We start from the raw sequence: 16,038 nt of genomic DNA, 5'->3' as shown, positions 1-16,038 counted from the left end.
AACAGCTTGGTATTGGCATAAAAACAGAAACTTGACCAATGGAATCGAAGACCCAGATATTAATCCATAAACCTATGAACACCTGATTTTCGACAAAGGAGCTAAAATTATACAATGGAAGGAAGAAAGTTTCTTTAACAAATGGTGCTAGCATAACTGAATGTCTGCCTCTAGAAGAATGAAAAAAGATCCATATCTATATCTACTTTCAAAATTGGAGATGCAGATATCTGACTTTATACTAAGAATGTATGATTTTGCATTGATAGACTCTACCTTCTAAACTTATATCTCATATTTATATTTAAATTTAATGTTTATGAAGTGTAACTCTAAGGCTTCATGTAAACAATAGGTTAACTAATAACATTTATACATTACTTAAAAACAAATTGATCATCTTGTTTTTGGAGCCCACGGATACAGCAGAGAATGACAGTCTTATAGACCACACACTTGTTCATGTATCTTCTTACAATTACAAATCCGTTTGATGGGTTCTCCCTTTTTCTTAGTTATGTTTCTATTGTGATGAACACCATGATCAAGACAACTGGTAAAGAATAAGTTCATTTGCGATTTCAGAGAATTAGACTTCATAATGTTAAAAAAAGAAGCAGCAGACAGCAGACATGGTAGTTTGAACAGAAACTGAGGATTCACATCACAAAATGCATTATGTCTATGAATGTGTACCATGTGAGTGCCATGAATGGAATTATAGATGGCTGAGAACTATCATGTGAGTTCATGGAAACAAATCTGTGTCCTCTAAAATATCAACAAAGACTCTAAACACTGAGCTGAGTGTCAAGCCAAAACAAATTTCTTTTAAAATATTTATCCTTCATTCTCTTTGCTATTATGCCTCTCCTTCGCTCATACTCCCCTCCAAACACAGTCTATCCTCTTCTCCATTCTATTCTCTCTTGCCTTCCCATCCACTCCTTTCCTCATTCTTTCCTCTTCTTTACTTCCTTTATTCCTGTCCACTTGCCTTGTTTCCTCTTCCTTTCTATTTTATTTTTTTCTGGATATTCAGTACTTCCTCTGGATTGTAATCAAGGGCATTTCTACTATGATATCTCTAAAGTTTATCTGCTACAAATGTCTTTTATTGTGATTAAAAGCTTGTCATGAAAACATCTAGCCATGTGTAGTCTAAGAGCTCTATGTTGGTCCTTGAAATTCTGTGTCAACTTTGTTCTCAGTGATATTTTCACTCTCTTTGATGGTATTTTTGACTGTTGACATGAGCTGAATAATCTCACACCCCACTGCTGAGGCAATTTACTTCCTTATTTGATGACTGCTTTGCATAGTTCCTTACAGGCCATCCCAGAACCTGATATATTTACCAACCATGATATGCTTAGAGAACTGAAGTTGTGCCAGACAGGCAGAGGCATTAAGATGGAGTCACAGACCCAGATCTTTATATTTCTGCTGTTCTGTGTGTCTGGTAAGATGTTTAAAAGTATTGTAATATCTTAAAATAGTTCATTTATACAGAAACAGCTATTTCCTATAGGAAGTTTATAGTATGCAGGCATAATGCCATTTGAAAATTTCTAAATTTCAACATTTGTATCATGAAGTCTTTATATCTATATATGTATAACTACTGCTTATTTCTGATTGCAGGTTCTTATGGAAATATTGTGATGACCAGTCTCCCAAATCTCTACCTGTATCAATAGAAGACAAAGCCACCATGAGCTGTAAGTCCAGTCAGAATGTGGGTACAGCTATAGCATGGTATCAACAGAAACCAGGGCAGGCTCCTAAACTCCTGATCTACTCAGCATCCACTCGGCACACTGGGGTCCCTGATCGCTTCTCAGGCAGTGGATCTGGGACAGATTTCACTCTCACCATTCGTAATGTCCAGGCTGAAGACCTTGCAGATTACTACTGTCAGACGTGGTATAGCGCTCCTCCCACAGTGCTTCAGCCCCCAACAAAAACCTCATCTGAGAATCTCACCAGCTGCCTGCACCCCACACAGTCCTGGGTCTGAACACATCCCTCTCTGCATGAGAGGTGGTGTGCCTGACTCACTGATGCAAAACTCAGTAAAAAGTTAATGAACAGATGGACTTCTAGAGCCTTTGAAATGAAGGTACTTAAGGAAAAAAGGAAGTAAAAACATTTGTGTTTGTTTTTTTTTTTTTTTTTTGGTTTTTCGAGACAGGGTTTCTCTGTGGTTTTGGAGCCTGTCCTGGAACTAGCTCTTGTAGACCAGGCTGGTCTCGAACTCACAGAGATCCGCCTGCCTCTGCCTCCCGAGTGCTGGGATTAAAGGCGTGCGCCACCACCGCCCGGCTGTGTTTGTTTTTATATGTATATTTTATTTCATCTGTACAAAATCTGTGGGTTGATCATGATAAATTCACTATTGTATAATTCTGAAATAAAAAAGTTCAACTTGTTTCTTCATGGGCTGAAATCAAGAGACTGCCAGACTATACTCCTTCTGATGGATCTGGAAGAGAACTAGACTTTTGCTTTTGCCAAACCCTGGAAGTATCTATAACTCTTCAACTCCCACGAATTTCTCTCAAGTTTTTGGTTAACTTTGGTTTTTGTCATATGTAATGTTGAGTTTCAAAAACAATGCCACATACTTTGACAAAATTCATCCCTTTTGTTTTATCCTTTCTAACTCCCACCTTCCCTACAACTAACCTCCTTCATCCCCATAGTGCTCATGTGCCCAAACACATTCAAACATAAACAAATATACACACACATACACACACATGCATACATATGCATAAATGCACAGACACACACACACACACACACACAAAGATTTAAAAATCTTTCTTATCTAGGGTATTATTTCTGGAAGTGTCACCATGACAAGGTTATAAAGGAAAATATTTAGTTGGGGCTGGTTTAAAGTTCAGAATGTAAGTCCATTATCATTATGGCAGGAAGCGTGGCAGCATGCAGACAGACTTAGTGCTAAAGAAGTAGCTGAGAGCTCTATATCTTGAGCAGTAAGCAACAGAAGTGAACTAGCTTGAGCTTCTGAAAATTAAAGCCCACCTTCACATTGACTCTCTTCCTCCAACAGGGATATACCTGCCAAGGGTCTATCATTTAAATACATGAGGCTATGGGGGCCAATGCCCTTCAAACTACCATAACATAGGATCTACAAATTAGAGAAAACATGATGTTTGATACTGTAGAATATCTAATCCATGCCTCCTGTTTCTGGTTCACATCCCCTGATGCTGTCTCCTCTTCTGCTTTTCCTAGTTGGAGACTGAGATACTTCTCTCCAAAGTTAACTGTGATAATGGTGAATATAATTTTGCATCAATTAAATACACCTACACCTTCTTTTCTTTATATCATATAATAAATAGTGTTTGACATTTGTTAAGGAACAATTCCTCAGTAGATCAATATACCAAATTAATAGTATTAAGGGGAAACCTAGAATTGAATCTTTATTCAGCATATATATAGATATATAGAACTAAACAATATGAACACCAAATGAAAATACCAATAATGGAAAACAGTCACTCTCTTTTAGAAAATTAAACTGCTATCAATTTTCTGCATGAAAGTAAACATTAATATTGGGTTCTTCAAATATTTGGCACCTTCATTCAGGGTACAGACAGTAGTGAACTTTATGTCTGTCTGAATTGTCCTCAGTTCTCACCTGTCTCTTATAGAATGTCATCCCATAGTTTCTTCACTCATCCTTGATCATGACTGCAGGCAAAATTAAGACAGAGTATGACCTTTCTCAAAGTTAATCAGTTTATATTTGTGTTTTGTGAAAAAAAATTCACCATTGATAGTCTGGTTCTTAATACATTTTGGCAGCTGATGATAGTAGAAAAGGGGTATTGCTGCAACATCTGATATCACACACCAATAATGAAAGTATCCCATCAGACTAGTTAATGGTTAGTTCTATTCAGATAATCTCTCTATTAAATATAACATCCTTCGTTATATTTGTAAAATTCTTACACAGCGGAAATAAATGTCCTTCACAGAAATAAAAATACAAGATTGATCTAATATATGTGTCTTAGCTCCACGTTTTTTGATGTACATATATAACCTTGAAGAGCCTCAGAAACCAGGAAAGTAAAAATGGCCCATGGAGGTGGGAAAAGTTCTAGAAACAGGGTTAATAGGACAGAGGGACAGTGAGCAACAAAATAGTTAAAATGGATGAAGTTGAGTTTTATGAGATAGTGATAGGGACAGTAAAACAAAAGGAGAGATAACAAAAGGGATAAATAACACTAAAAATATTTGAAGAGTCATAAGTAATCATTAAATGATTTCTTGATAGCATATGTATATTGGATTATTTGTTCTTTTGATGACCAATATCTTGAGTTCTTTGTATATTTTGGAGATCAGCTCTCTGTCTGATGTGGGGTTGGTAAAGATCTTTTCCTATTCTGTGGGCTGCCACTTTATCTTATTGACCATGTCCCATGCTTTACAGAAGTGTCTCAGTTTCAGGAGGTACCATTTATTAATTTTTTCTCTCAGTGTTTGTGCTACTGGGGTTCTATTTGGGAAGTGTTCTCCTGTACCTCCCACTTTCTGTTCTCTGAGGTTCAGTGTGGTTGTTTTTATATTGGGATCAAAAGAACAAATAATCCAATAAAAATGGGGTACAGAGTTAAACAGAAAAGCTTCAACTGAAGAATCTAGTTGAAAGACACTTAAGGAAATACTCAATATCCTTAAGCATCAGAGAAATGCAAATCGAAACAACTCTGAGATTCCATCTTACACCTATAAGAATGGCCAAGATCAAAAACACTGATGACGACTTATGCTAGAGAGGTTGTAAAGGGAATGCTGTTCCATTGCTGGTGGGACTGCAAGCTGGTACAGCCCCTTTGGATATCAGTATCGCAATTTCTCAGAAAATTAGGAAACAACCTTCCTCAATACCCAGCAATAAAACTTTTGGGTATATACCCAAAGTATGCTCAATAGTATCACAAGAACATGTGCTCAACTGTGTTCATAGCAGCATTTTTTGTCATAGCCAAAACATGAAAACAACGAAAATGCCTCTCGACTGAACTATAGATAAGGAAAAGATGGTACATTTACAGAATGGAGTACTATATAGCAAAGAAAAATAATGACATCTTGAAATTTGCAGGCAAATGGATAGATCTAGAAAACATCAAATTGAGTGAGGTAACCCAGACCCAGACAGACAATTATCATATTATTCACACATAAGTGAATTTTAGACATAAAGCATTAAAAACCAGCTTACAAATCAAAATGTCAGAGAACCTAGACAACAATGAGGACCATAAGAGAGACATACATGGATATAATCTACATGGGAAGTAGTAAAAGACAAGATCTTCTTAGTAAATTGGGAATATGGGAACTATGGGAGAGAGTTGAAGGGGAGGGGAGAGGAAAGGAGGGGCATAGAGAAAAACGTATAGCTCAATAAAATCAATTTTTAAAAAAGGAAAAAAAATACAGCACTTGGGATGCAGAGGCAGATGGATCCCTGTGACTTTGAGGTCAGCCTGGTCTACAGAGAGACTTCTAGGACAGCCAGGATTGTTACACAGAGATTACCTGTCTTGAAAAAAAGAAAACAAGAAGAAAATTAATGAAAAACAAAGTCATCAATTTGAGAGTGAGCTAGGGGGGAATGTCTGGAATGATCAGAGGGAGGGATGAGAAGTGGGAAATGATGCAATTATATTATAATCTCAAACTAAAATATAGTCTAAAGTTCAATGTCATTAGCCTTCCAAAAATATCTGAGCTTTTTTTCTTTAGAGAGAAATGTGGTACTGAGCAAAGATAGAGTCTAACTTACATTCTCCTTTTCCTTTTTCCAAACCTTAAAATATTTAAAGGCTTCCCAAGTGTCGTAAGTTCTGGTAGAGATGGTTAGATGGGTTGGCAGAAATAGCTCACCTGTTCTAACAGTTAGTAATTGATACCTAACAGCAGAAACTGGAACTCACCTCCAAACATGTGACACAACAGCTCCATAAGCTTTCATCCAATTAAATCAAGTCTTACTTGAAGCACCACTTCTGAGCCTCCCAAGCCAGAACATGTATAATATATATGCATCAGAAAGATGGTTCTGGAGGTACTAACTAAACCAGAGTGAATACCCAAAAATTCATCAGGTATTTAGGCAACGAACTGGACTTAAGATGACTATCCTGCCTCAAAGCCATGGTTCTCCTGATTCAGGAAAACACATATTTAGTCCTGGAAAGTTACAGGACAGTATATGTTCCACCACCACTACTACAATGTGTCGAAACCCATCATGAAGGTATTCTATGGTCAGCCAAAAATTGCCTTCTTCAATATCAAGCACGATGAAAAAGTCAACTGTCCATTTTTTTTTTCAAAATTGTAACATATTGTCATGGAGACAAACTTCTCAGGTGCAAAACAAACTGACCTGTAACTAAATCATCATCATTCAAAACGCTTAACAATCCCCCATAAAGTGCACGGGTGGAAAATGGCTCACACTGTGTTGTAAGTGACAGACATAGAGATGGAAGCCTTTACTGAGGCAGAAGAAAAGTATGGGGAGGTTGTGAGATGTACTCTGTAATAACCCAGGATATCATCTGGTGGGGAACATTAAGTTTAGTTTTGAAGGGATGTGAAGAAGGCTGTGAATGACTTGAATAATCCTTGGTTTAAAAGGCAGTGGATCCACACAAAATTGTCCTTGCTTACTGACTGCAGGGAAGACTCCTGAATTCAGTACAAAATAGGAGAGTGCATAAGAGAGGTTTCTGGAAAATTGTGCATCTGAATTCCATCTGGAGAGGATATCACAGTCTGAGATATTTTTACCCATTAAATTTATGGAAGTGGAAGCATTTGACTTTTACTCACATTTTACACAATGGTCACCATTGTCAATGCCTCTGGTACCCTAGAGAAAGGAAATCTTGATTATGAAAGTCTCGTTATCCCGCTAATCTTGGATTTGTCTTAAAGACTGTGGTCCTGTGTGGAAGTGATGGTGAGATTTTAAGAGTGACACAAAGCTCAAAATCATTATCTGCCCCTTGTTTCATAGTAGGGGGTTTGCCAGCATATCTGACACCGTGCTCAAAAATCAAGTTGGAACTGCAAAACTCTGTGCTTATCAGCAGGAAGCATGGATTGATTTTATTAATTTGTATAGATTACAGAGGAAAATTCTTAAATCACTTTGTGAAGGCATCAACTGGACTCAGCATTGACTTTGAAACCTACCTCATCCTCAGTGACACTGGTTTGTTCTAAGTTTAGTTTTCCAACTTGCTTCTTCATCCCATGCACATTACTCTCTGCCATTTCTGTTCCTGATAACATTTAGGTTAAAGACCCTTAGTGAATTCTTTCTCATCTAAACCATTCCACCTTTTTTGTCTTTATATCATTAAACCCAATCATATTCTCTTGGTGAGAAGTATCACAATGCAACATAATTTGTTGCTTTAAGATTTAAAAAAAAAATATTTTGAGATGGAGAGATTACTCAGTGGTTGAGAGTCATTTCTGCTCTTACAGAGAACATGGTCTCAGGTTCCAGCATCCACATGGCAGGTTTTAATCTCCAAGTCTAGTACTATCAGTTCCAATGCCCTCTTCTTGGACCCAAGGTCAATAGGCACAAATGTGATACATAGACATAGATGTAGACTAAGCACACAGACACATAAAATACAAATAAAATTATCCTTTAAAAGTTTAATTCTGAGCAATCACAGTTCACCTATAACTCACATTATTTACTGCATAGCATTATAGTGCACTCCCAACACAGAAGCTCAGAATAACAGAAAGTGCTTATTCTACTCAGACAGCCACAAAATCACTTGGGATACATTTAAAATACTCTAGGGAATACTTTGCTAATCATAACTTCCATAGGGTGACCCAAGAACAGATGTTCTTTAAGTACAAAGTCAAACTTCTTTGAACTTATTTACATATTGAGGAATTAGCCACCATGCAGACTGCTCTTTAAAGGGAGCTTTCCAGTACCCAGAACCAGCTCTCTGACATGGGTTCAGCTATGATACCACTGCTCTGTGTTGCAGATGAGCAGATGCCGTGCTGGAAGTATCCACTGTAACCATTACCTTTTCTATGGACTGGTATCCTGAAAATTAAAATTATGACATTTAATTGATTCTGTTTCAATTTTGTGTCTTCTCAGAGTGTAGCTCTTGATTGCTGTTGAAGATTCCACATACATGATGGTTTTACACTGAGGTAATTTTAGTATATCTGTGACGCAATGTGTGTTTATCATTTCAGGTTCCACTGGGGACATTGAGCTGACTGAGTTTCCAACTTCTTTGGCAATGTCTCTAGAGCAAAGGGCCACCAGGCTGATGAGACACCAAGGACAATGGCAGGGGGTTTTGATCCTACTTAATGTGCTGGCTTTGTGGGAGCCTAGCCAGTTTGGATGTTCACCTTCCTAGATATGGACGGAGGGGGGAGGACCTAGGACTTACCACAGGGCAGGGAACCCGGACTGCTCTGTGGACTGGAGAGGGAGGGGGGGGAGAGGAGTGGGGGGAGGGGGAGAAGGGTGGGAGGAGGGGGAGAAGGGTGGGAGGAGGGGAAGGGAAATGGGAGGCTGGGAGGAGATGGAAACTTGTTTTTTGTTTATGTTTTTTTCTTCTTTTCGCAATAAAAAAAATTTAAAAAAATAAATAAATAAATAAATAAATAAAAAATAAATAAAATAAAAAAATATAATAAAAAAAGAGTGTTATTCCATACAAACTGGTTACAAAAGAAACCAGCACAGTCTCCCAAACTCTTCATCCACAGAGGGTCAAACACAGAATCTGGGTTTCCTGACACAGTCATTAGAAGTGGGTCTGAGGCAGACTGCACTCTTATCATCTATGCTGTGGAAGCTGATGATGCTTCAAGATATTACTCATATAATTCTGTATATCTTTCACAATATGACCACATTCTTTTCTCTAATATTTCATTTTTGCTAACATCTTTGATGAGATAATTTCAAAGTCTCACAATATATTACAAGGTAACTTGAAAATCACTATTTAGGGCCCATTAACCCTGAACTTGTAAATAACCAGCCCTTCCCCCCTAACTGCTGGATTACATGACACCATACCTAGCTTCCTTTTCATTTTCCAGTTGTTTTACAATGTGGTCAAAGCTTCCATATTCTGCTGTTTGCTTGGACAGGAACATGGCCCTTTTGTTAAATAACATATTCAATGGTTTTCTGTTTTTAATAGTTACCTTCACTGCCTAAACTTAGATATCCTGTAACTCAATCTGTAGACCAGCCTGGCCTTTAACTTTAGAGATCCACATGCCTGTATCTTCAGAATACTGGAATTAAAGTTATGTACCACCATCCCTGTACCTAAGCTCTTCTTCAATTCCTTTTCACAAGTTGGAGGTTAATCTTGGTGGGTTTTGTCCTGGGTCAGCATAGGCTTTATTCCATTTCTTAATTTTTTAATTCCTTGTACACAGAACTTAGCTCCATTTCACCTCCTGCCCCCTTTCTCCTCAAGCTGTACATTTTGCCCTTCTTATTTGCTCAGCTGATCATTTTAATTATAAATCTTCATAAGAGTAAATACTAGTATCCATACAACAAAACCTATACTTGTCTCTTTTATGATTTCCTCTGCCAATGTAATTGATCTAAAACTCTTCACTTTATTCTCAGGTAGATACTTCAGACAAGGGTAAAAAGCAGCCACTTTTTTCATCAAAATATTGCAAGACTGAGCTCTAGGAAACACACTAATTTTTTTTCTTTAGTAATTTTCACACTCTTACTAGTATGGCTCATTAAATAGTACTTAAAGCATTCTGATACTTTCCTAAACAAAAATCATAAAGTCCAAAATTTTCGGAACAAAAGCATGATTACATCTATTACAATAAACCAGTTCTTGGTACCAACTTCTGTCTTAGTTAGGGTTTTAATTGTAGTGAAGAGACACCATGACCAAGGCAACTCTTACATATATTAAAAGAGCATTTAATTGGGGCTGCCTTACAGAGGTTTCAGAGGTTTAGTTCATTATTCTCATAATGGGAAACATAGTAACATGCAGACAGACATGGTTCTAGGGAAGGAATGGAGAGTCCTATATGTTGACTTGCAGACAGTGGGAAGTGATGGTGTTGGGCTTTGGAGACTTCAATCCCACCCCCTAGTGATACACCTCCTCCAACAAGTCTACCTATTCCAACAAGGACACACTTCCTTATAGTATGACTTCTTACAGGTCAAGCATTCAAATACATTCATGTATGGTACCATACCAATTCAAGTCATCACAATTACCCATACACCAGGATTTGAATACTGTTCTATCTCACCTAGTGACTTTCTCAGCTATCAAGAGAACATGCTATGAGGAAGTTGTTTCATGTCCAATCAAGATCCTCTACCACTAATCATATCAAGAACTCCAGAATCCAGTTCCAAAATATTATAAATCAGTAGCTTTTGCCACTGTCCTGGCCTATGTACTACCCATTACAAATAGTTGTCGGCATAATTTTATAGGATACTATGAATGGACATACAAGAGATGGAGGATGATAGCCAGAGATAACAGAGTCATACTCATCATAATATCTTCAAAAGATTCTGAATGAATGAGAGACTAGTGTGAAGTCATGTGAAATTATTAGCCATTTAAATATTGTAGGTTTTGCAAACCAACAATATCCAATTTTAATTATTCCCAATATTTGCATTCAAGAAAGGCACTCTAGGATTTTCCAATACCATTTCACCCTTTTTAAGTGACAACCATCACCAGAGTCCAGATTCCTGTTCTTTGTAGATTATTTCTCTCACAAATGCAATATCCCTGTCCTACCTTAAAGGATAAATGCTTGTCATCTGATATTTGTACAGAAGTCACAGAGGAAGTTGCACAGTTCTAGAGCTCATCCAAGCTGCTTTATTCTCTCATCTCTGACCTCAGCTGGTATCTACAGCATTAGCACTCCAAGTTATGCAGAAGAAACTTCATTCTGAGAATTAAAGCAGTAAAGAAAAGAGAAAACATAAGTTTTCTTCTAGCCCTTATAAAGAAAGGTCTCTCTGGAGAGCTCTATTCAAATTGCTTAGAAGTTAAAAAAGCTATGGGATTAGTCCAGAGGAAGGTGAACAGTCTATTAGGGAGTCACTGAAATACATCACTCACTATCATTGAAAGAAAATAAGTTCATGATACTCATAGCAGGAGTCAGAAGCCAACTCTGAAATTTTGATCTGTTTGAAGGACATAATGCCCATAACTTTCAACTGTAACACAGCATTAGATACCTAGGTTTATGGAACAAAATTCTGGCCAATCTCTGGAAAGGAAAAAGGCAAACCCTATTTGCTCCCCTCTACCTAGCAAAGATAAAGATGAAGCTTACATATATAAGAATTTCAGAGTTTCTGTCATATTGATACCCCTTTTTAAAGATCTTCAGGTATTTTGGTTACCAGAATTATAAGAATAATATAAATAAGTATTATAAGTAGAATTTTCTGAACATTGTATATAAAAATTTTTGAAACCTTGTAGGTGAGAATTCATGGGTATATCTTCTGACATTACTAAATGTGAGAGTTTGCATTTGACCCCCCTAATCTCATAAGGAGTGACACTATTAGGAGGTGTGGCTTTGGTGGAGTAAGTATGTCATTGTTGGAGCAAGTGTTTCTGTAGAGATGGACTTTGAGGTTTCCTATGCTCAGAATACCACTCAGTGTGTCAGTCCACATACTGTTGCCTGCAAGAAATAGCACTCTCAGCTCCAGTACCACATCTGCCTACATGCTGCCATTCTCCCCAACATAATAATGGACTGAACCTCTGAAACTGTAAGTGAACCAACCTCAATAAATGTTTTCTTTATGAGTTGCTGTGATCATGGGTTTTCTTCAGACCAGTAAAAGCCCAATCTAAGAAACAAGAAGACAAAATCTCCCATTAAACTTCTTGATTCTCTGCCTCTTACAGCATTTTTTCCTCATCTTACACAGAATTCTGTGAGCATTAGGCATGAGAGGGTTTTATAGATATATCCACTTGAACTGGACTCTGCAACTCTATATTTTTATTGGTTGTGGTTCTCTATAAAAGTTTCCATATATTGGAAAGAGAAATTTTCTTGCTGAGTATGAAGACTATAGTTATCTGTAGTATGAAGAAAATTTATTTATGGTGTAATTGGAAACTATGCTCATTTAGTAAAGTAGAATGTTTAGATTCTCTTTCAGAAATCTACCTGGGAAGTTGACTAGGCTTCTGGTATCAGACATGATTTTCCTCTTACTAAGCAGGTTCAATTAACTGTTGATTACAATTAAACATACATATTGTCTTAGGGTTTTATTACTATGAAAAAACTGTTGCAAGGAGACACTTGTTCATGCCCAGCCACCCAAAACCTAAATAATCACACAGAAACTCTATTAATTAAATCACTGCTTGACCCATTAGCTCTAGCTTCTTATTGGCTAATACTTACGTCTTAATTTAACCCATTTCTATTAATCTGTGTATTGCCACATGGCAGTGGCTTACTTGGTAAAATTCCCAGTGTCTGTCTCTGGCTGCTCCATAGTGTCTCTCTTGCCACCTTCCTTCTCCCAGCATTCAGTTCTGTCTTTCCCACCTATCTAAGTTCTCTCCTGTCAACAGGTCAAAGCAGTTTCATTATTCATTAATGGTAATCACAGCACACAGAAAGGACTCCCACATTAAAAAACAGCAATTCTGATAACAGAAAAGATTTAATTGGGACTGGCTTACAGTTTCAGAGGCTTAGTCCATTATCATCATGGTCAGAATCATTGAGGCATGCATGGTCCTGGAGAAAGAGCTGAGAGTTCTACACCTTGATCTGCAGTCAGCAGAAGAATCCTATGAGTTACACTGGGTGTAGCTTGACCGTATGAGATCTCAAAGTATACCCCCACAGTGACCCACTTTTTCCAACAACGATACACCTCCTGATATTTCCACTTCTAGTCTTCAAAGCATTCAATCACATGAGTCTATGGGGGTCATAGACTACTGAAATCCACCACATATGCTATTCCTGCATTCTTAGGGTTATTGCTAAATGCTGGTCCCTTGTGATTGATAGGTGTCAAAGCTGGGTAAGGTTGTTGTATGCTTCTCTCCTTTAGACATTTGCATAGTGCCTTCTGGTTATCTTGAAATATTTTCCTCATGGAGGAGGAATTCACATCTAATCCAGTACAGAGAACTCTGGGACCAACCAGGAGAACCATCGTTGGGGTGAGTTTTAGACCGGCGACAGCAGCCCAGGACAGGGAACTCAGACTTTCCTCATCCTCCCTATACTTCCTGGGCTTTCTGCTGGGCCTATACTTCCAGCATACTGCCTCACTCTTCCTATCCCACCCAGTTTGCATCCAGAACCCTCCCCCCTTCAGCCTCCCTTCCTCCTTCAGGGCACTGGGGCCAAATCCCAAGGGCAACCTAGTGGGCAGGAGCTCCTTTGTTTCAATAGCCTGCCTGCAGCAAGCAAGGTAGGCGCTTTGTTTATGAGCTACCCAACCAGCACGGAGATCTGATCTCAGGGCACCAGGAGAGACATCACTCCAGCACCAGGAGAGCCATCACTGGGGAGTGCCATCACTGGGAAGATATGGATATGAAAATAGGATCCAACATTCTGCTGTTTACAAGAAACACACCTCAACCACAAAGACAGGCACCTACTCAGAGTAAAGGGCTGGGGAAAGGTTTATCAAGCAAATGGACCTAAGAAACAAGCAGGTGTGGCCATACTAATTTCTAACAAAGTTGACTTCAAACTAAAATCAATCAGAAGAGGTGGAGAGGGACATTTTATACTCATAACAGGAACAATTCATCAGGATGAAGTCTCAATCCTGAATATCTATGCCCTTAATATAAAAGCACCCACGTACGTAAAAGAAACATTACTAAAACTCAAGGCAGCCATCAAATCATACACACTAATAGTAGGAGACTTCAACACTCCTCTCTCACCAATGGACAGGTCAATCAGACAGAAACCTAACAGAGAAATAAGAGAATTAATGGAGGTAATGAATCAATTGGACTTAACAGACATCTGTAGAATAGTCCACCCAAATAGGAAAGAATATACCTTCTTCTCTGCAGCTCATGGAACCTTTTCGAAAATTGACCACATACTCGGTAACAAAGCAAACTTCCACAGTTACAAAAAAATATTAGTAACCACCTGTGTCTTATCAGATCACCATGGATTAAAGTTAGAATTCAACAACAATGCTACCCCCAGAAAGCCTACAAACTCATGGAAACTGAACAGTCAACTACTGAACCATACCTGGATTAAGGAAGAAATAAAGAAAGAAATTAAAGTCTTCCTTAAATTCAATGAAAATAAAGAAACAACATACTCAAACTTATGGGACACTATGAAAGCACTCCTAAGAGGAAAGTTCATAGCACTAAGTGCCCACTTAACGAAAACAGAGAAAGCACACATTGGAAACTTAACAGCCCACCTGAAAGCTCTAGAAAAAAAAAAAGGAAGCAGACTCACCTAGGAGGAGTAGAAGACTGGGAATAACCAAACTGAGGGCTGAAATCAACAAAATAGAAACACAGAAAACAATCCAAAGAATCAATGAAACAAAAAGCTGGTTCCTGGAGAAAATCAACAAGATTGATAAACCCCTATCCAAACTAATCAAACGGCAGAGAGAGAATACGCAAATTAAAAAGATCAGAAATGAAAAGGGGGACATAACCACAGACACAGAGGAAATTCAAAGAATCATTAGATCTTACTACAAAAGCCTGTATGCCACAAAACTGGAAAATGTAAAAGAACTCTGGGACCTGTGTATGAAGTGCATGGTGTTTGAAATGCATTACCTGTTTTATGGCAACATCAGGTATATAGGCTTATAATGTAGGTATAGAAGACACATAACTGATAATAAATTACGAAAAAATTGTTTTAAAAATATTTTGTTACTTCATAAGTTTATTATTTATTAGTGATGAAAGGAATTCTGCATATTAGTGACATAGATGTACTTGCTTATTTGTACAAAATAAGTTGGTTTTCTCTGAATATTTGATTTCCTACTATGTAGCATGACTTCACTTTATTTCCAAGTTTGTAGATATTGTGATTTTACAATAATCAATGCTGAGAGTCACACTTCACATGAATACACTACAGAAAATTATAAACGTATTATTAGGGGTATTTTAGAAATTTTTGTAAATTTTGTCCTAATCCCAAGGTAAAATTAATATAATCAGTTTTCATGTAACTCACATCTGCAACTCAACCTCACATGAACAGTTAAGCATTCTAACGCTATGTAACCCAAAAGATAGATGAAGTTGAAATTAATATGGTGAAAAATAATGGTATGCAATTAAATTACTTTTTTATCACAGAAAAAAAAACCTTTGTATATGCAGAAAAAGTACTACAATGCATGAAAAATCACACAATAATTTAACATCTGTGTCAAAGCTTCAGTTGCAATGTCATATGGTTAGTTGCATGCATAGTGTAAAGTGTGCATGTTTTGTGTTCAGAATCAAGGTTGCAGTAAAGTACCATGATGGCCCACACTGTCAGAAACATCTCAAATTCATGCTACATCTGATTTTCAAATAGTTTTTGATTCATGTGCATTCAGAACCTTTTATTGGTAACAGTATTTCCATGGTCTACAGGACCAGATGCATGACCCCAGATTTAGTACCTGTGATCAAGGACATGAATATCTGGAATAAAGCAAACCTTGTCAGTGTTGGGCTTCAGTGTTGGTTGAAAAATGACTTCTTGAGAAATTATTGCTTTTCAGTACCTCCCTGCATTTTACAAGTTTTGTACCATTCTTTTCTGTCTCTAACACTGGAAAGGTTGTGTCAATTTTCTATATGTCTTACATTTACAATGACCTTAAAAGCTTTTATAATTCCACAGTTATGAGCA

At 37.5% G+C, this 16,038-nt stretch overlaps 1 pseudogene; it reads left to right on the top strand.

Moving 5' to 3' along the window:
* Nucleotides 1–1,410: 1,410 nt before the first annotated feature.
* On the top strand, nucleotides 1,411–2,020 carry LOC121433197 (annotated as a pseudogene).
* The last annotated feature ends 14,018 nt before the right edge of the window (nucleotides 2,021–16,038 follow it).

Source organism: Microtus oregoni, unplaced genomic scaffold, assembly GCF_018167655.1.
Source record: "Microtus oregoni isolate MIOR12 unplaced genomic scaffold, Mior012 000002F_ref0000024, whole genome shotgun sequence".
Classification (NCBI taxonomy): Eukaryota; Metazoa; Chordata; class Mammalia; order Rodentia; family Cricetidae; genus Microtus; species Microtus oregoni.
This window is presented reverse-complemented; position numbering and strand designations above follow the sequence as displayed.